Here is a 20,155-nt window from a genome sequence, read left to right as displayed (position 1 = left end):
CATTTTGACCTTTGAATAAAATCCCAACCCCGGCAGCTTTATTTTCATTCGACCCTGACCAGACAGAGGGTCCTGCTGTCCAGTCTTTAATTAGGTTGGGATATGATAGTGCATGATCAATACCACACTCCTGCAGGAAAAAGACCTCAAAACTCAAAGTCATTAGCCATGCAAACAAAGCAGCCCTCCTAGTTGGGCTCTTTAGGCTTCTCACATTCAGTGAGGCAATACGGATGTCTGCCATGTTAAGTCTTTTTTACGATTCTTGGCTCTCCGAATCAGACTCATTAAACTGTGATATTGCAGGTGATAAAGTGGCCACAGTCAGTAAACTGGCAGTATCATCGGAGTCTGTGTATTCCTCTATCTGATTAGTCCCTTCTGGGCTGAGAATACTCTGTGAGGAAACAGCCAGAAAGATTTTACGGGATGACTCAGGATGGCACTCCTCCTCCCGAGTCTCCTCACGGCTCCTCTTACCACTGACACTGACATCCATCTGGTCCGCAAGGTTCTCTCCAGGCTCTGCAGCTTGTGGAATGTCCATACCCCCATCAGGGCCAGATGTATCCCCAGGAACAGGGTGACCAGCAGGTCCGGCTCCAGGATCAGCAGTTGATTCATGGCCTCCATCCTTCAAACAGGCATCAGGACGTCCCTCTGGATTGGCATCAGGTTGGGCCTCCGGACAGGTTTCAGGGCAGGCATCCAATCTACCGTCAGTATGGTCATCAGCAGGGACCTCTGGATGGGCATCAGGAATGGCACCAACCGCTCTGGATACACGCCTCTTTTTTTGATCTTTCTCATATCTCTGAGGAAGTGCCCCCTCCCCGCCAGGCGGAACCTGGACACCTGCAGGAGTAGGCACGGGTACCACTACGGCTGTGGGAGCCGAGTCATTAGACTTGGGTACCGTCCGAGCTTCAACTGAGTCAAACCGCATATGACCCGCAGTGATGTCCGCAAAGCTCACACCGGCGACTACTGAGCTTGCTCTGCTGGCATCAGCAGGGACCCCCGCGGAACTAGCCGCAGATGCCCTAGAGCCACCATGAGACCTTGTCCGCAGTGGACAATTGCTAAACAGGTGATCAGCCTGTCCGCAACTACTGCAGGTCTTTTCGTTTTTGCAGTCCTTTGAGGCATGACCCCATTTACCACAATTGTGGCACTGACTCATCCGCTCATTTTTACAGTCACTCTGCATGTGACCGAAATCGCCACACTTTCGACATCTGAACGGCTGCCCATTGTAAAACAGATAGCCATGGTCTCTCCCCAGCACCACTGTGGAGGGGGGGTGCATAAGGCCTTCTACACCCATAGGGTCAGGTCTGAAACGTACCATAAAACGTCGTTTCCCGTTCCAGAAACCGCTTCTCCCTTTGACGTTCCCCGTGAACCTGACAGACGTGCAATATCTGTTCAGGAACAGTTCAATATCCTCTCGGGCCACATGAGGATTGAACATATGTACCACGAGGGGTACGTCAAGCTCGCCATACAGAGCAGTGAAAACCACTCCTTCCAACAGCTTGTTGAAACGCTCGCCCTTAACTCGCTCGTAAAGGTTTTGGCAGGCAATCTTGGTTGCCAGAGTTAAGACATACGAGTTCTGCCCCTTCTCCTGCAGGCAGTAGATGTCGCTCTCCTTTACTCCCAATAGATTCCTCAGAATCTGTACGTAGAACTCTCGAGGGTTATCATAACCGACATGTGTTACCGGAACCTCGACCTTAATCGAGTTCCTTATCTGGCCGGCGCCAGATGAAAATTGCCACTCACATGGCATCGCAGCAGGCTTGGCTCAGGCTTACCGTCACGACGGGCTCGGCCTTTCGCCGGGGGATCGCACCTCGTTGCCTGGGGACTAATCCAGCTCTCTAATAGCAGCAGGGGGGTGAAGTCCCACCATAAGTGAGACAATCCCCCCAGGCCAAAGAGCCGGGTACCCCAGGCACCTTCCAGCCAAGACCAAGGCAGCAACTATATGGTCACTACACCTGATCTTAGCCGTGAGGCCGAGAAGCGATACTGGAAATGCTTTGCCGCATGGGCCGCACCAAGGCCTACAACCGACACCCATGGTGGAGACATAGCCAAAGATTGCCGCAGGGAAGACATTTTCAGAAACTCTGGGTGTATTCCCAATGACAGCTCTGGTGTGGCTGTGTGGGGGGGGGGGGGGGTAGGTGGGTGTGTGTCTGTGTGTGTGTCTCTGTGTGTGATCGTTCACGCTGCGCACAACGCGCTTTGAATCTGCATAACTCCGCCTACTTTGACACACCCACCACTCCCATTGTGACTGCACGTGAAGGTTCCGTGCTAAGATTCTATCCACTGCAGGCAGCGCACCAGGTTGGTCAAAGGCATTAGAATACTCCTCCTCCTCACACAGGTGCAGATGGACAAGACAAGCAGATTCGAGAGCAGCACAGACACCAGTTTTCCTTTTTTTTCAAATACATATCATATCTACACCGCATTTGAAAGTCGGTGGTCTGGTCCACAAAAGGGAAACAATGCTTTCCAAAAGAATTCATGCATGCGGTGGTCACAAATGTGCTATGTATGGCAGAAGTACTCATTGGATACTTCAATTTAAATACCAAGTGCTGACAGCAGGCAGGCAGGCAGGCAGGCAGGCAGGCAGGCGCCTAATTTTGTAGATGGCACAATATATTATCAACACTGTAACAAAGGCCTAATTCAGGCCTACCTACATCTTCACACACCTGTTGCAACCTACAAAGACTGATTGATTAATTGATTGATTGATTGCTTGCATATTGGATGCAATACAATGCTTGACATACCTAGGTGAAAGCAAGGCACGGCACGGCACGGCACGGCACGGCACGGCACACAAAATGTTGCAATTGGCCAGGAGAAATCAAGCAAAACGTTACATTTGGCATGAGAAATGTGCTTTTTTGACCCTGAAACAAATTCCCATAAAGGGTTAAAGGACAACTTGCTCGTGCTGATTTCAATTCATTCTGTTTTTAGAAACCGGATCAGAGAAGATGTGCACTGTTCCCGGAAAGTCTGCAAGAACGGGTCAATGCGTGGAGTGGACAGAGCAAGCTCCTAGTCCATCTCCCGGTTCCAAAAAGCCATTTAATATGTGGTCCCCACATAGGGGACGTATCAGATATTAAACTGACAAGAACAGATACTACACTACATCTTAGCCGTGAGGAGGCCGAGAAGCGATACTGGAAATGCTTTGCCGCATGGGCCGCACCAAGGCCTACAACCGACACCCATGGTGGAGACATAGCCAAAGATTGCCGCAGGGAAGACATTTTCAGAAACTCTGGGTGTATTCCCAATGACAGCTCTGGTGTGGCTGTGTGGGGGGGGGGGGGGTAGGTGGGTGTGTGTCTGTGTGTGTGTCTCTGTGTGTGATCGTTCACGCTGCGCACAACGCGCTTTGAATCTGCATAACTCCGCCTACTTTGACACACCCACCACTCCCATTGTGACTGCACGTGAAGGTTCCGTGCTAAGATTCTATCCACTGCAGGCAGCGCACCAGGTTGGTCAAAGGCATTAGAATACTCCTCCTCCTCACACAGGTGCAGATGGACAAGACAAGCAGATTCGAGAGCAGCACAGACACCAGTTTTCCTTTTTTTTCAAATACATATCATATCTACACCGCATTTGAAAGTCGGTGGTCTGGTCCACAAAAGGGAAACAATGCTTTCCAAAAGAATTCATGCATGCGGTGGTCACAAATGTGCTATGTATGGCAGAAGTACTCATTGGATACTTCAATTTAAATACCAAGTGCTGACAGCAGGCAGGCAGGCAGGCAGGCAGGCAGGCGCCTAATTTTGTAGATGGCACAATATATTATCAACACTGTAACAAAGGCCTAATTCAGGCCTACCTACATCTTCACACACCTGTTGCAACCTACAAAGACTGATTGATTAATTGATTGATTGATTGCTTGCATATTGGATGCAATACAATGCTTGACATACCTAGGTGAAAGCAAGGCACGGCACGGCACGGCACGGCACGGCACGGCACACAAAATGTTGCAATTGGCCAGGAGAAATCAAGCAAAACGTTACATTTGGCATGAGAAATGTGCTTTTTTGACCCTGAAACAAATTCCCATAAAGGGTTAAAGGACAACTTGCTCGTGCTGATTTCAATTCATTCTGTTTTTAGAAACCGGATCAGAGAAGATGTGCACTGTTCCCGGAAAGTCTGCAAGAACGGGTCAATGCGTGGAGTGGACAGAGCAAGCTCCTAGTCCATCTCCCGGTTCCAAAAAGCCATTTAATATGTGGTCCCCACATAGGGGACGTATCAGATATTAAACTGACAAGAACAGATCACTTTTCAAATAGGGTTTATTAAAATCAGACATACATCATAAATCCAAACAAATCAAAGACTTGAATAAAATATGACATAAAAACAAATACAAATCTGATTATAAAACAGGGTAAAAATATAAAAACAGTACAATACATATGCATATAAAACTGTGTTCTTTTATCTTGCTGAGACCCATTTGCAATTCTTCAGATTTTAAAACCATTGTTGTTAAAAGTAATCCAAGTAAAATAAAATTCACACTTGAATAAAACATGGCTTAAAACAATCTGATAAAAAATTAAGAACACAAATAAATACAACTAATAAGCATATACTTTACATATGTAAATACATGTTCCAGATTTGTAAACACCATAACCGTTTTGCTTCTTTAACTCCCATTTTTTTACAGTCATGCAGGTAGTATGTATACATCTCACACAGTGCCAGTCCAATACAGTCATTTACAGAAATAACATCACGTTTAAACAGAAGTATGTTTCGCACTTTCCATATTGATTCTTTGAAACAGTTAATCATTAGCCATGCCACCCGAGCTTGTTTCATGGTAGGGCAGTTAATAATACCGTATATTATTGTGTCACAGGTTAGGGACTGTACCCCACATATCCATTTTAGGAGGGTACCCACTGTTTGCCAGAGCTCCTGAGCATAGGAGCAGTCCCAGAATAAATGAAACACAGACTCCTCTGGCGCACACCTGTCTCTAGGGCATCTGGCACTGGCCACCAAACCCCTATGATGCTGAAAAGCCCTTGTTGGGAGGCACTGATGAACTACCTGCCAAGCCAGATCCTTTTGGGAGTTACTAAGGGCTGGACAGGCAACATTATTCCATACTAGCCTGCATCTGGAGATGGAAAAATTGGACACGTCCTCCATCTCCTCGTGACCCTTACAGATAATGGTTAACTTCCGCTGGTCAAGAAGGAACTGACGGTCAACATGAACTAAATCATACTCGGAAATGGTGCTTTCCAAGACCCTGTATTGTTCGGGGGGTGATAAAAGGAAAGGGCAGTTAGTATTCATGCTAAAATTTAGCTTCCTAAAAGTGAATCCTGTAGCGTATCTCAGGAAGCACGAGAAAGCCCCAACATTGTTCAAGTTTTTATAACAAAAAACAAAGAACTTGATAAAAATAAATAGTTTCAGGTTGGGAAAAGCCTTGCCACCGTTCTTCTTACTTTTACAAACCACCACCCTCCTTAATTTCTCCATTTTGGAACCCCATAGAAAATAAAACAGTGGTTTCATAAGCGCCTTTAAGTAGAGGGGGTTTGGAGGGAAGACCATAGCAGCATACAAAATGATGGGAAGTAATACCATTTTAATCACTAGAATCTTACCCTCCATTGATAACTTGCGGATTTGCCACAGGGAAATTTTTTGGTTCAATTTATTGAGTACCAGGTCCCAGTTTTCTTTACCATCATTATCCTGGTTGAACAAGATACCCAGAATCTTGATTCCAACTGTTTGTGTTAGGACCCGGGGGGGGTCTGATTCCCATTGGCCCATTATCAAACAGTCACATTTGTTAATATTTAGCTTAAAACCAGAACCCGCACTAAAAATTTCCGTAATTAAAATTGCTCTATTAATGGATGCTGAGCTGGTACCATACACTGATATATCATCCATATAGCCCAGAGCCTTAACTTGCTGCCCACCCCCACCTGGAATAAAGATCCCCCTGACCACCTTGTCCTGACGCAGCAGGCACAACAGTGGCTCAATGGAACAGATAAATAAAAGTGGGGACATGGGACAGCCTTGTTTTACTCCGGACTGAAGCACCACCTCTTTAGTTAAAAACCCATTAATTAAAACCTGTGCACATGACTGTTTGTATAAAAGCGATATTTTCTGGATAAAAGACTTAGGGAACCCCATCCTTTCTAAAACTTTAAAAAGATAAAAGTGGGAGACCCTATCAAAGGCCTTCATAAAATCCAAAGATAAAATCGCTAATGGTTGTTTTCTGTCCTTTTGATACCAGATCAGATCCCGAATTAAGTTAAGGTGCTCCCAGATTGATCTCCCGGGGATACCGCACACCTGATCAGGATGGATCACATTTTTAATAACCATCTTTAATCTGCCAGAGATAATTTTTGCAAGGATTTTATAGTCTATATTCAATAGTGAAATGGGCCTCCAATTTTCCAGTTTTGTTCTATCGCCTTTTTTGAAAATGAGGGTGATTATGCTTTTTCGCCATGAGTACGGTAAAGAGTCGGCCATAAAGGCTTCACTAACCACCTGTAAGAAATCATTTTTAATAATATCCCAAAAACAAATATAAAATTCAATAGGGAGGCCGTCTGATCCAGGAGCCTTGCCGTTAGCAAAGCTCTTTAAGGCAGTTTCAACTTCAGATGTTGAAACATCGCTTTCTAAAAACTCCTGGTCCTCCTTATTTAAAAACTGAGATAAAACATTAAGATTTCCATTAAAAGAGGTCTCGTCAATATTTTTTTTACTAAAAAGATCATCATAAAAATTAAAGGTTTTCTCTAAAATACCCCCAGTGGAAGTCTCTCCTTCCAATTCCACAATCACTTGTTTTTTGTCATTGACTTTTTTAAAGAAAAACCTTGAGCATGACTCACCCTCTTCTAAATATTTTACACGAGCATTAAAAATTACCTCTTTCCCCTTACATTCCAGGAATTTATGGATTTCAATTTGAATTTTTGCCATCTCGCCATCCACCCCAGGCACTCCCCACTTCTTAAGCCTATGGAGAGTCTGCAGCCTGACATTAAAATCTCTAAAACATTTCCTTTTTTCACGTGCCTTTCTTTTGCCAACTTTGATAAAAAACTCTTTTATACGAGTTTTAACACACTCCCACCACCCCAGCATACTCTGTTTTGGGTGTTTCCGCCCCCTCCATATTTTATATTTGGCTATAAAGTCTGCCCTTACCAACTCATCTTCTAGAAGGAGTGTATTCAGTTTCCACATACCTTTACCTACATTAGCATCCCCAGGAACCTGCAGGTTGGTATGTAGTAATACATGGTCAGAAAAGATGTTTTCCATCAGCCCTGCGTTACTGGATTTAAAAACATCATTAGAACAGAAAATAAAATCAATACGGGAAGACAGCCCTCTACCCTTCCACGTGTATCCTGGGTCAGAAGGGTGGGACTTCCTCCATACATCTAATAATTTAAGGTCTGTCAATAGGTGTTTTAACAGACTAGACGTTTTGTCTGTTCTTCCAACACCATCACCACCACTCCGCCCCTCTCCCAACATGACACAATTAAAATCCCCTCCCACTATTATTGGAGATGGACCTGTTAAAAACAAAGATATGTCATTAAAAAGGGAGGCACGTTCATTTTTCTCTGGGGATGCATAAATATTCATAAAACGACATGTAAAACCATTTAAAACAACGTGGATTAATAAGGCACGACCTGGAATGATTTCAGTGACAGATAAAATATTCACATTTTGACCTTTGAATAAAATCCCAACCCCGGCAGCTTTATTTTCATTCGACCCTGACCAGACAGAGGGTCCTGCTGTCCAGTCTTTAATTAGGTTGGGATATGATAGTGCATGATCAATACCACACTCCTGCAGGAAAAAGACCTCAAAACTCAAAGTCATTAGCCATGCAAACAAAGCAGCCCTCCTAGTTGGGCTCTTTAGGCTTCTCACATTCAGTGAGGCAATACGGATGTCTGCCATGTTAAGTCTTTTTTACGATTCTTGGCTCTCCGAATCAGACTCATTAAACTGTGATATTGCAGGTGATAAAGTGGCCACAGTCAGTAAACTGGCAGTATCATCGGAGTCTGTGTATTCCTCTATCTGATTAGTCCCTTCTGGGCTGAGAATACTCTGTGAGGAAACAGCCAGAAAGATTTTACGGGATGACTCAGGATGGCACTCCTCCTCCCGAGTCTCCTCACGGCTCCTCTTACCACTGACACTGACATCCATCTGGTCCGCAAGGTTCTCTCCAGGCTCTGCAGCTTGTGGAATGTCCATACCCCCATCAGGGCCAGATGTATCCCCAGGAACAGGGTGACCAGCAGGTCCGGCTCCAGGATCAGCAGTTGATTCATGGCCTCCATCCTTCAAACAGGCATCAGGACGTCCCTCTGGATTGGCATCAGGTTGGGCCTCCGGACAGGTTTCAGGGCAGGCATCCAATCTACCGTCAGTATGGTCATCAGCAGGGACCTCTGGATGGGCATCAGGAATGGCACCAACCGCTCTGGATACACGCCTCTTTTTTTGATCTTTCTCATATCTCTGAGGAAGTGCCCCCTCCCCGCCAGGCGGAACCTGGACACCTGCAGGAGTAGGCACGGGTACCACTACGGCTGTGGGAGCCGAGTCATTAGACTTGGGTACCGTCCGAGCTTCAACTGAGTCAAACCGCATATGACCCGCAGTGATGTCCGCAAAGCTCACACCGGCGACTACTGAGCTTGCTCTGCTGGCATCAGCAGGGACCCCCGCGGAACTAGCCGCAGATGCCCTAGAGCCACCATGAGACCTTGTCCGCAGTGGACAATTGCTAAACAGGTGATCAGCCTGTCCGCAACTACTGCAGGTCTTTTCGTTTTTGCAGTCCTTTGAGGCATGACCCCATTTACCACAATTGTGGCACTGACTCATCCGCTCATTTTTACAGTCACTCTGCATGTGACCGAAATCGCCACACTTTCGACATCTGAACGGCTGCCCATTGTAAAACAGATAGCCATGGTCTCTCCCCAGCACCACTGTGGAGGGGGGGTGCATAAGGCCTTCTACACCCATAGGGTCAGGTCTGAAACGTACCATAAAACGTCGTTTCCCGTTCCAGAAACCGCTTCTCCCTTTGACGTTCCCCGTGAACCTGACAGACGTGCAATATCTGTTCAGGAACAGTTCAATATCCTCTCGGGCCACATGAGGATTGAACATATGTACCACGAGGGGTACGTCAAGCTCGCCATACAGAGCAGTGAAAACCACTCCTTCCAACAGCTTGTTGAAACGCTCGCCCTTAACTCGCTCGTAAAGGTTTTGGCAGGCAATCTTGGTTGCCAGAGTTAAGACATACGAGTTCTGCCCCTTCTCCTGCAGGCAGTAGATGTCGCTCTCCTTTACTCCCAATAGATTCCTCAGAATCTGTACGTAGAACTCTCGAGGGTTATCATAACCGACATGTGTTACCGGAACCTCGACCTTAATCGAGTTCCTTATCTGGCCGGCGCCAGATGAAAATTGCCACTCACATGGCATCGCAGCAGGCTTGGCTCAGGCTTACCGTCACGACGGGCTCGGCCTTTCGCCGGGGGATCGCACCTCGTTGCCTGGGGACTAATCCAGCTCTCTAATAGCAGCAGGGGGGTGAAGTCCCACCATAAGTGAGACAATCCCCCCAGGCCAAAGAGCCGGGTACCCCAGGCACCTTCCAGCCAAGACCAAGGCAGCAACTATATGGTCACTACACCTGATCTTAGCCGTGAGGCCGAGAAGCGATACTGGAAATGCTTTGCCGCATGGGCCGCACCAAGGCCTACAACCGACACCCATGGTGGAGACATAGCCAAAGATTGCCGCAGGGAAGACATTTTCAGAAACTCTGGGTGTATTCCCAATGACAGCTCTGGTGTGGCTGTGTGGGGGGGGGGGGGGTAGGTGGGTGTGTGTCTGTGTGTGTGTCTCTGTGTGTGATCGTTCACGCTGCGCACAACGCGCTTTGAATCTGCATAACTCCGCCTACTTTGACACACCCACCACTCCCATTGTGACTGCACGTGAAGGTTCCGTGCTAAGATTCTATCCACTGCAGGCAGCGCACCAGGTTGGTCAAAGGCATTAGAATACTCCTCCTCCTCACACAGGTGCAGATGGACAAGACAAGCAGATTCGAGAGCAGCACAGACACCAGTTTTCCTTTTTTTTCAAATACATATCATATCTACACCGCATTTGAAAGTCGGTGGTCTGGTCCACAAAAGGGAAACAATGCTTTCCAAAAGAATTCATGCATGCGGTGGTCACAAATGTGCTATGTATGGCAGAAGTACTCATTGGATACTTCAATTTAAATACCAAGTGCTGACAGCAGGCAGGCAGGCAGGCAGGCAGGCAGGCAGGCGCCTAATTTTGTAGATGGCACAATATATTATCAACACTGTAACAAAGGCCTAATTCAGGCCTACCTACATCTTCACACACCTGTTGCAACCTACAAAGACTGATTGATTAATTGATTGATTGATTGCTTGCATATTGGATGCAATACAATGCTTGACATACCTAGGTGAAAGCAAGGCACGGCACGGCACGGCACGGCACGGCACGGCACACAAAATGTTGCAATTGGCCAGGAGAAATCAAGCAAAACGTTACATTTGGCATGAGAAATGTGCTTTTTTGACCCTGAAACAAATTCCCATAAAGGGTTAAAGGACAACTTGCTCGTGCTGATTTCAATTCATTCTGTTTTTAGAAACCGGATCAGAGAAGATGTGCACTGTTCCCGGAAAGTCTGCAAGAACGGGTCAATGCGTGGAGTGGACAGAGCAAGCTCCTAGTCCATCTCCCGGTTCCAAAAAGCCATTTAATATGTGGTCCCCACATAGGGGACGTATCAGATATTAAACTGACAAGAACAGATCACTTTTCAAATAGGGTTTATTAAAATCAGACATACATCATAAATCCAAACAAATCAAAGACTTGAATAAAATATGACATAAAAACAAATACAAATCTGATTATAAAACAGGGTAAAAATATAAAAACAGTACAATACATATGCATATAAAACTGTGTTCTTTTATCTTGCTGAGACCCATTTGCAATTCTTCAGATTTTAAAACCATTGTTGTTAAAAGTAATCCAAGTAAAATAAAATTCACACTTGAATAAAACATGGCTTAAAACAATCTGATAAAAAATTAAGAACACAAATAAATACAACTAATAAGCATATACTTTACATATGTAAATACATGTTCCAGATTTGTAAACACCATAACCGTTTTGCTTCTTTAACTCCCATTTTTTTACAGTCACGCAGGTAGTATGTATACATCTCACACAGTGCCAGTCCAATACAGTCATTTACAGAAATAACATCACGTTTAAACAGAAGTATGTTTCGCACTTTCCATATTGATTCTTTGAAACAGTTAATCATTAGCCATGCCACCCGAGCTTGTTTCATGGTAGGGCAGTTAATAATACCGTATATTATTGTGTCACAGGTTAGGGACTGTACCCCACATATCCATTTTAGGAGGGTACCCACTGTTTGCCAGAGCTCCTGAGCATAGGAGCAGTCCCAGAATAAATGAAACACAGACTCCTCTGGCGCACACCTGTCTCTAGGGCATCTGGCACTGGCCACCAAACCCCTATGATGCTGAAAAGCCCTTGTTGGGAGGCACTGATGAACTACCTGCCAAGCCAGATCCTTTTGGGAGTTACTAAGGGCTGGACAGGCAACATTATTCCATACTAGCCTGCATCTGGAGATGGAAAAATTGGACACGTCCTCCATCTCCTCGTGACCCTTACAGATAATGGTTAACTTCCGCTGGTCAAGAAGGAACTGACGGTCAACATGAACTAAATCATACTCGGAAATGGTGCTTTCCAAGACCCTGTATTGTTCGGGGGGTGATAAAAGGAAAGGGCAGTTAGTATTCATGCTAAAATTTAGCTTCCTAAAAGTGAATCCTGTAGCGTATCTCAGGAAGCACGAGAAAGCCCCAACATTGTTCAAGTTTTTATAACAAAAAACAAAGAACTTGATAAAAATAAATAGTTTCAGGTTGGGAAAAGCCTTGCCACCGTTCTTCTTACTTTTACAAACCACCACCCTCCTTAATTTCTCCATTTTGGAACCCCATAGAAAATAAAACAGTGGTTTCATAAGCGCCTTTAAGTAGAGGGGGTTTGGAGGGAAGACCATAGCAGCATACAAAATGATGGGAAGTAATACCATTTTAATCACTAGAATCTTACCCTCCATTGATAACTTGCGGATTTGCCACAGGGAAATTTTTTGGTTCAATTTATTGAGTACCAGGTCCCAGTTTTCTTTACCATCATTATCCTGGTTGAACAAGATACCCAGAATCTTGATTCCAACTGTTTGTGTTGGGACCCGGGGGGGGTCTGATTCCCATTGGCCCATTATCAAACAGTCACATTTGTTAATATTTAGCTTAAAACCAGAACCCGCACTAAAAATTTCCGTAATTAAAATTGCTCTATTAATGGATGCTGAGCTGGTACCATACACTGATATATCATCCATATAGCCCAGAGCCTTAACTTGCTGCCCACCCCCACCTGGAATAAAGATCCCCCTGACCACCTTGTCCTGACGCAGCAGGCACAACAGTGGCTCAATGGAACAGATAAATAAAAGTGGGGACATGGGACAGCCTTGTTTTACTCCGGACTGAAGCACCACCTCTTTAGTTAAAAACCCATTAATTAAAACCTGTGCACATGACTGTTTGTATAAAAGCGATATTTTCTGGATAAAAGACTTAGGGAACCCCATCCTTTCTAAAACTTTAAAAAGATAAAAGTGGGAGACCCTATCAAAGGCCTTCATAAAATCCAAAGATAAAATCGCTAATGGTTGCTTTCTGTCCTTTTGATACCAGATCAGATCCCGAATTAAGTTAAGGTGCTCCCAGATTGATCTCCCGGGGATACCGCACACCTGATCAGGATGGATCACATTTTTAATAACCATCTTTAATCTGCCAGAGATAATTTTTGCAAGGATTTTATAGTCTATATTCAATAGTGAAATGGGCCTCCAATTTTCCAGTTTTGTTCTATCGCCTTTTTTGAAAATGAGGGTGATTATGCTTTTTCGCCATGAATACGGTAAAGAGTCGGCCATAAAGGCTTCACTAACCACCTGTAAGAAATCATTTTTAATAATATCCCAAAAACAAATATAAAATTCAATAGGGAGGCCGTCTGATCCAGGAGCCTTGCCGTTAGCAAAGCTCTTTAAGGCAGTTTCAATTTCAGATGTTGAAACATCGCTTTCTAAAAACTCCTGGTCCTCCTTATTTAAAAACTGGGATAAAACATTAAGATTTCCAATAAAAGAGGTCTCGTCAATATTTTTTTTACTAAAAAGATCATCATAAAAATTAAAGGTTTTCTCTAAAATGCCCCCAGTGGAAGTCTCTCCTTCCAATTCCACAATCACTTGTTTTTTGTCATTAACTTTTTTAAAGAAAAACCTTGAGCATGACTCACCCTCTTCTAAATATTTTACACGAGCATTAAAAATTACCTCTTTCCCCTTACATTCCAGGAATTTATGGATTTCAATTTGAATTTTTGCCATCTCGCCATCCACCCCAGGCACTCCCCACTTCTTAAGCCTATGGAGAGTCTGCAGCCTGACATTAAAATCTCTAAAACATTTCCTTTTTTCACGTGCCTTTCTTTTGCCAACTTTGATAAAAAACTCTTTTATACGAGTTTTAACACACTCCCACCACCCCAGCATACTCTGTTTTGGGTGTTTCCGCCCCCTCCATATTTTATATTTGGCTATAAAGTCTGCCCTTACCAACTCATCTTCTAGAAGGAGTGTATTCAGTTTCCACATACCTTTACCTACATTAGCATCCCCAGGAACCTGCAGGTTGGTATGTAGTAATACATGGTCAGAAAAGATGTTTTCCATCAGCCCTGCGTTACTGGATTTAAAAACATCATTAGAACAGAAAATAAAATCAATACGGGAAGACAGCCCTCTACCCTTCCACGTGTATCCTGGGTCAGAAGGGTGGGACTTCCTCCATACATCTAATAATTTAAGGTCTGTCAATAGGTGTTTTAACAGACTAGACGTTTTGTCTGTTCTTCCAACACCATCACCACCACTCCGCCCCTCTCCCAACATGACACAATTAAAATCCCCTCCCACTATTATTGGAGATGGACCTGTTAAAAACAAAGATATGTCATTAAAAAGGGAGGCACGTTCATTTTTCTCTGGGGATGCATAAATATTCATAAAACGACATGTAAAACCATTTAAAACAACGTGGATTAATAAGGCACGACCTGGAATGATTTCAGTGACAGATAAAATATTCACATTTTGACCTTTGAATAAAATCCCAACCCCGGCAGCTTTATTTTCATTCGACCCTGACCAGACAGAGGGTCCTGCTGTCCAGTCTTTAATTAGGTTGGGATATGATAGTGCATGATCAATACCACACTCCTGCAGGAAAAAGACCTCAAAACTCAAAGTCATTAGCCATGCAAACAAAGCAGCCCTCCTAGTTGGGCTCTTTAGGCTTCTCACATTCAGTGAGGCAATACGGATGTCTGCCATGTTAAGTCTTTTTTACGATTCTTGGCTCTCCGAATCAGACTCATTAAACTGTGATATTGCAGGTGATAAAGTGGCCACAGTCAGTAAACTGGCAGTATCATCGGAGTCTGTGTATTCCTCTATCTGATTAGTCCCTTCTGGGCTGAGAATACTCTGTGAGGAAACAGCCAGAAAGATTTTACGGGATGACTCAGGATGGCACTCCTCCTCCCGAGTCTCCTCACGGCTCCTCTTACCACTGACACTGACATCCATCTGGTCCGCAAGGTTCTCTCCAGGCTCTGCAGCTTGTGGAATGTCCATACCCCCATCAGGGCCAGATGTATCCCCAGGAACAGGGTGACCAGCAGGTCCGGCTCCAGGATCAGCAGTTGATTCATGGCCTCCATCCTTCAAACAGGCATCAGGACGTCCCTCTGGATTGGCATCAGGTTGGGCCTCCGGACAGGTTTCAGGGCAGGCATCCAATCTACCGTCAGTATGGTCATCAGCAGGGACCTCTGGATGGGCATCAGGAATGGCACCAACCGCTCTGGATACACGCCTCTTTTTTTGATCTTTCTCATATCTCTGAGGAAGTGCCCCCTCCCCGCCAGGCGGAACCTGGACACCTGCAGGAGTAGGCACGGGTACCACTACGGCTGTGGGAGCCGAGTCATTAGACTTGGGTACCGTCCGAGCTTCAACTGAGTCAAACCGCATATGACCCGCAGTGATGTCCGCAAAGCTCACACCGGCGACTACTGAGCTTGCTCTGCTGGCATCAGCAGGGACCCCTGCGGAACTAGCCGCAGATGCCCTAGAGCCACCATGAGACCTTGTCCGCAGTGGACAATTGCTAAACAGGTGATCAGCCTGTCCGCAACTACTGCAGGTCTTTTCGTTTTTGCAGTCCTTTGAGGCATGACCCCATTTACCACAATTGTGGCACTGACTCATCCGCTCATTTTTACAGTCACTCTGCATGTGACCGAAATCGCCACACTTTCGACATCTGAACGGCTGCCCATTGTAAAACAGATAGCCATGGTCTCTCCCCAGCACCACTGTGGAGGGGGGGTGCATAAGGCCTTCTACACCCATAGGGTCAGGTCTGAAACGTACCATAAAACGTCGTTTCCCGTTCCAGAAACCGCTTCTCCCTTTGACGTTCCCCGTGAACCTGACAGACGTGCAATATCTGTTCAGGAACAGTTCAATATCCTCTCGGGCCACATGAGGATTGAACATATGTACCACGAGGGGTACGTCAAGCTCGCCATACAGAGCAGTGAAAACCACTCCTTCCAACAGCTTGTTGAAACGCTCGCCCTTAACTCGCTCGTAAAGGTTTTGGCAGGCAATCTTGGTTGCCAGAGTTAAGACATACGAGTTCTGCCCCTTCTCCTGCAGGCAGTAGATGTCACTCTCCTTTACTCCCAATAGATTCCTCAGAATCTGTACGTAGAACTCTCGAGGGTTATCATAACCGACATGTGTTACCGGAACCTCGACCTTAATCGAGTTCCTTATCTGGCCGGCGCCAGATGAAAATTGCCACTCACATGGCATCGCAGCAGGCTTGGCTCAGGCTTACCGTCACGACGGGCTCGGCCTTTCGCCGGGGGATCGCACCTCGTTGCCTGGGGACTAATCCAGCTCTCTAATAGCAGCAGGGGGGTGAAGTCCCACCATAAGTGAGACAATCCCCCCAGGCCAAAGAGCCGGGTACCCCAGGCACCTTCCAGCCAAGACCAAGGCAGCAACTATATGGTCACTACACTTGATCTTAGCCAAGAGGCCGAGAAGCGATACTGAGCACGCTGTGCCACGTGAGCCGCACCAAGGCCTACAACCGACACCCATTGTGGAGACCTAGCAAAAGATTGCGGCAGGGAAGACATTTTCAGAAACTCTGGGTGTATTCTCAATGACAGTTCTGGTGTGGGTGTGTGGGGGGGTAGGTGGCTGTGTGGGGGGGTAGGTGGCTGTGTGGGGGGGTAGGTAGGTGGGTGGGTGTGTGTCTGTGTGTGTTCGTTGAAGCGGTGCAGAACGCGTTTTGAATCTGCATAACTACGCCTACCTACTTTGACCACACCCTCCAGCCCCATTGTGACAGCACATGAATGTTTCGGGCTAAGATTCTATCTACTGCAGGCAGCGCACCTGGTTGGTGAAAAAGCATTAGAATACTCCTCACACAGGTGTAGATGAACAAGACAAGCAAGCATATTGAAGAAGATCAGCACAGGCACCATTGTAACTTATTTCTTTTTTTTTTTTTAAAAAATGCATATAATACACCACATTGAAAAGTCGGTGGTCCACAAGAGGGAGACAATGTTTCCAAAAAGAATTCATGCGGTCGGTCACAAAAATGCAGTAGGTAGGTATGGCAGAACTACTCCTTGGATACTTCAATTGAAACGCCACCAAGTACTGACAGCAGCAGGGGCCTAATTTGGTAGATGGCACAGTCTATTTGCAACACTGTTACAAAGGCAGGCCTAATACAGGCCTACATCTTAGCACACCTGTTGCAGCAACCAGTAAAGACAAATCGATTGATTGATTGATTGATTGATTGATTGATTGATTGCAATGCAATGTGTGACATACATAGGGGAAAGCAGCAAGGCCAGGCCAGACCAGGCAAGGCACACCAAATGTTGCAATTGGCCAGGAGAAATCAAGCAAAACGTTACATTTGGCATGAGAAATGTGCTTTTTTGACCCTGAAACGAATTCCCATAAAGGGTTAAAGGACAACTTGCTCGTGCTGGCTGATTTCAATTCATTCTGTTTTTAGAAACCGGATCAGAGAAAGTTTGCACTGGTCCCGGAGATACTGCAGTAACGGGTCAATGCGTGGAGTGGACAGAGCAAGCTCCAAGTCCAGCTCCCCGTTCCAAAAAGCCATTTAATATATGGTCCCCACATAGGGGACGTATCAGATATTAAACTGACAAGAACAGATACTACACTACATCTTAGCCGTGAGGAGGCCGAGAAGCGATACTGGAAATGCTTTGCCGCATGGGCCGCACCAAGGCCTACAACCGACACCCATGGTGGAGACATAGCCAAAGATTGCCGCAGGGAAGACATTTTCAGAAACTCTGGGTGTATTCCCAATGACAGCTCTGGTGTGGCTGTGTGGGGGGGGGGGGGGTAGGTGGGTGTGTGTCTGTGTGTGTGTCTCTGTGTGTGATCGTTCACGCTGCGCACAACGCGCTTTGAATCTGCATAACTCCGCCTACTTTGACACACCCACCACTCCCATTGTGACTGCACGTGAAGGTTCCGTGCTAAGATTCTATCCACTGCAGGCAGCGCACCAGGTTGGTCAAAGGCATTAGAATACTCCTCCTCCTCACACAGGTGCAGATGGACAAGACAAGCAGATTCGAGAGCAGCACAGACACCAGTTTTCCTTTTTTTTCAAATACATATCATATCTACACCGCATTTGAAAGTCGGTGGTCTGGTCCACAAAAGGGAAACAATGCTTTCCAAAAGAATTCATGCATGCGGTGGTCACAAATGTGCTATGTATGGCAGAAGTACTCATTGGATACTTCAATTTAAATACCAAGTGCTGACAGCAGGCAGGCAGGCAGGCAGGCAGGCAGGCAGGCGCCTAATTTTGTAGATGGCACAATATATTATCAACACTGTAACAAAGGCCTAATTCAGGCCTACCTACATCTTCACACACCTGTTGCAACCTACAAAGACTGATTGATTAATTGATTGATTGATTGCTTGCATATTGGATGCAATACAATGCTTGACATACCTAGGTGAAAGCAAGGCACGGCACGGCACGGCACGGCACGGCACGGCACACAAAATGTTGCAATTGGCCAGGAGAAATCAAGCAAAACGTTACATTTGGCATGAGAAATGTGCTTTTTTGACCCTGAAACAAATTCCCATAAAGGGTTAAAGGACAACTTGCTCGTGCTGATTTCAATTCATTCTGTTTTTAGAAACCGGATCAGAGAAGATGTGCACTGTTCCCGGAAAGTCTGCAAGAACGGGTCAATGCGTGGAGTGGACAGAGCAAGCTCCTAGTCCATCTCCCGGTTCCAAAAAGCCATTTAATATGTGGTCCCCACATAGGGGACGTATCAGATATTAAACTGACAAGAACAGATACTACACTACATCTTAGCCGTGAGGAGGCCGAGAAGCGATACTGGAAATGCTTTGCCGCATGGGCCGCACCAAGGCCTACAACCGACACCCATGGTGGAGACATAGCCAAAGATTGCCGCAGGGAAGACATTTTCAGAAACTCTGGGTGTATTCCCAATGACAGCTCTGGTGTGGCTGTGTGGGGGGGGGGGGGGTAGGTGGGTGTGTGTCTGTGTGTGTGTCTCTGTGTGTGATCGTTCACGCTGCGCACAACGCGCTTTGAATCTGCATAACTCCGCCTACTTTGACACACCCACCACTCCCATTGTGACTGCACGTGAAGGTTCCGTGCTAAGATTCTATCCACTGCAGGCAGCGCACCAGGTTGGTCAAAGGCATTAGAATACTCCTCCTCCTCACACAGGTGCAGATGGACAAGACAAGCAGATTCGAGAGCAGCACAGACACCAGTTTTCCTTTTTTTTCAAATACATATCATATCTACACCGCATTTGAAAGTCGGTGGTCTGGTCCACAAAAGGGAAACAATGCTTTCCAAAAGAATTCATGCATGCGGTGGTCACAAATGTGCTATGTATGGCAGAAGTACTCATTGGATACTTCAATTTAAATACCAAGTGCTGACAGCAGGCAGGCAGGCAGGCAGGCAGGCAGGCGCCTAATTTTGTAGATGGCACAATATATTATCAACACTGTAACAAAGGCCTAATTCAGGCCTACCTACATCTTCACACACCTGTTGCAACCTACAAAGACTGATTGATTAATTGATTGATTGATTGCTTGCATATTGGATGCAATACAATGCTTGACATACCTAGGTGAAAGCAAGGCACGGCACGGCACGGCACGGCACGGCACGGCACACAAAATGTTGCAATTGGCCAGGAGAAATCAAGCAAAACGTTACATTTGGCATGAGAAATGTGCTTTTTTGACCCTGAAACAAATTCCCATAAAGGGTTAAAGGACAACTTGCTCGTGCTGATTTCAATTCATTCTGTTTTTAGAAACCGGATCAGAGAAGATGTGCACTGTTCCCGGAAAGTCTGCAAGAACGGGTCAATGCGTGGAGTGGACAGAGCAAGCTCCTAGTCCATCTCCCGGTTCCAAAAAGCCATTTAATATGTGGTCCCCACATAGGGGACGTATCAGATATTAAACTGACAAGAACAGATACTACACTACATCTTAGCCGTGAGGAGGCCGAGAAGCGATACTGGAAATGCTTTGCCGCATGGGCCGCACCAAGGCCTACAACCGACACCCATGGTGGAGACATAGCCA

At 45.8% G+C, this 20,155-nt stretch overlaps 1 protein-coding gene, 4 non-coding genes and 2 pseudogenes across 4 annotated transcripts; all 7 read right to left on the bottom strand.

Annotated features, from left to right (window-relative positions):
* The window catches only part of LOC143768002 (uncharacterized), a 579,067-nt gene that overhangs the window by 127,201 nt on the left and 431,711 nt on the right, over positions 1-20,155 (bottom strand).
* On the bottom strand, positions 3,027-3,220 carry LOC143771128 (U2 spliceosomal RNA). Its single transcript, XR_013215020.1, has one exon. It is a non-coding gene; the product is annotated as a U2 spliceosomal RNA (small nuclear RNA).
* On the bottom strand, positions 4,206-4,377 carry LOC143770757 (U2 spliceosomal RNA; annotated as a pseudogene).
* Positions 10,858-11,029, bottom strand: LOC143770756 (U2 spliceosomal RNA; annotated as a pseudogene).
* On the bottom strand, positions 17,531-17,724 carry LOC143771083 (U2 spliceosomal RNA). Its single transcript, XR_013214979.1, has one exon. It is a non-coding gene; the product is annotated as a U2 spliceosomal RNA (small nuclear RNA).
* On the bottom strand, positions 18,714-18,907 carry LOC143771127 (U2 spliceosomal RNA). Its single transcript, XR_013215019.1, has one exon. It is a non-coding gene; the product is annotated as a U2 spliceosomal RNA (small nuclear RNA).
* Positions 19,893-20,086, bottom strand: LOC143771126 (U2 spliceosomal RNA). Its single transcript, XR_013215018.1, has one exon. It is a non-coding gene; the product is annotated as a U2 spliceosomal RNA (small nuclear RNA).

Source organism: Ranitomeya variabilis, chromosome 4, assembly GCF_051348905.1.
Source record: "Ranitomeya variabilis isolate aRanVar5 chromosome 4, aRanVar5.hap1, whole genome shotgun sequence".
Classification (NCBI taxonomy): domain Eukaryota; kingdom Metazoa; phylum Chordata; class Amphibia; order Anura; family Dendrobatidae; genus Ranitomeya; species Ranitomeya variabilis.
This window is presented reverse-complemented; position numbering and strand designations above follow the sequence as displayed.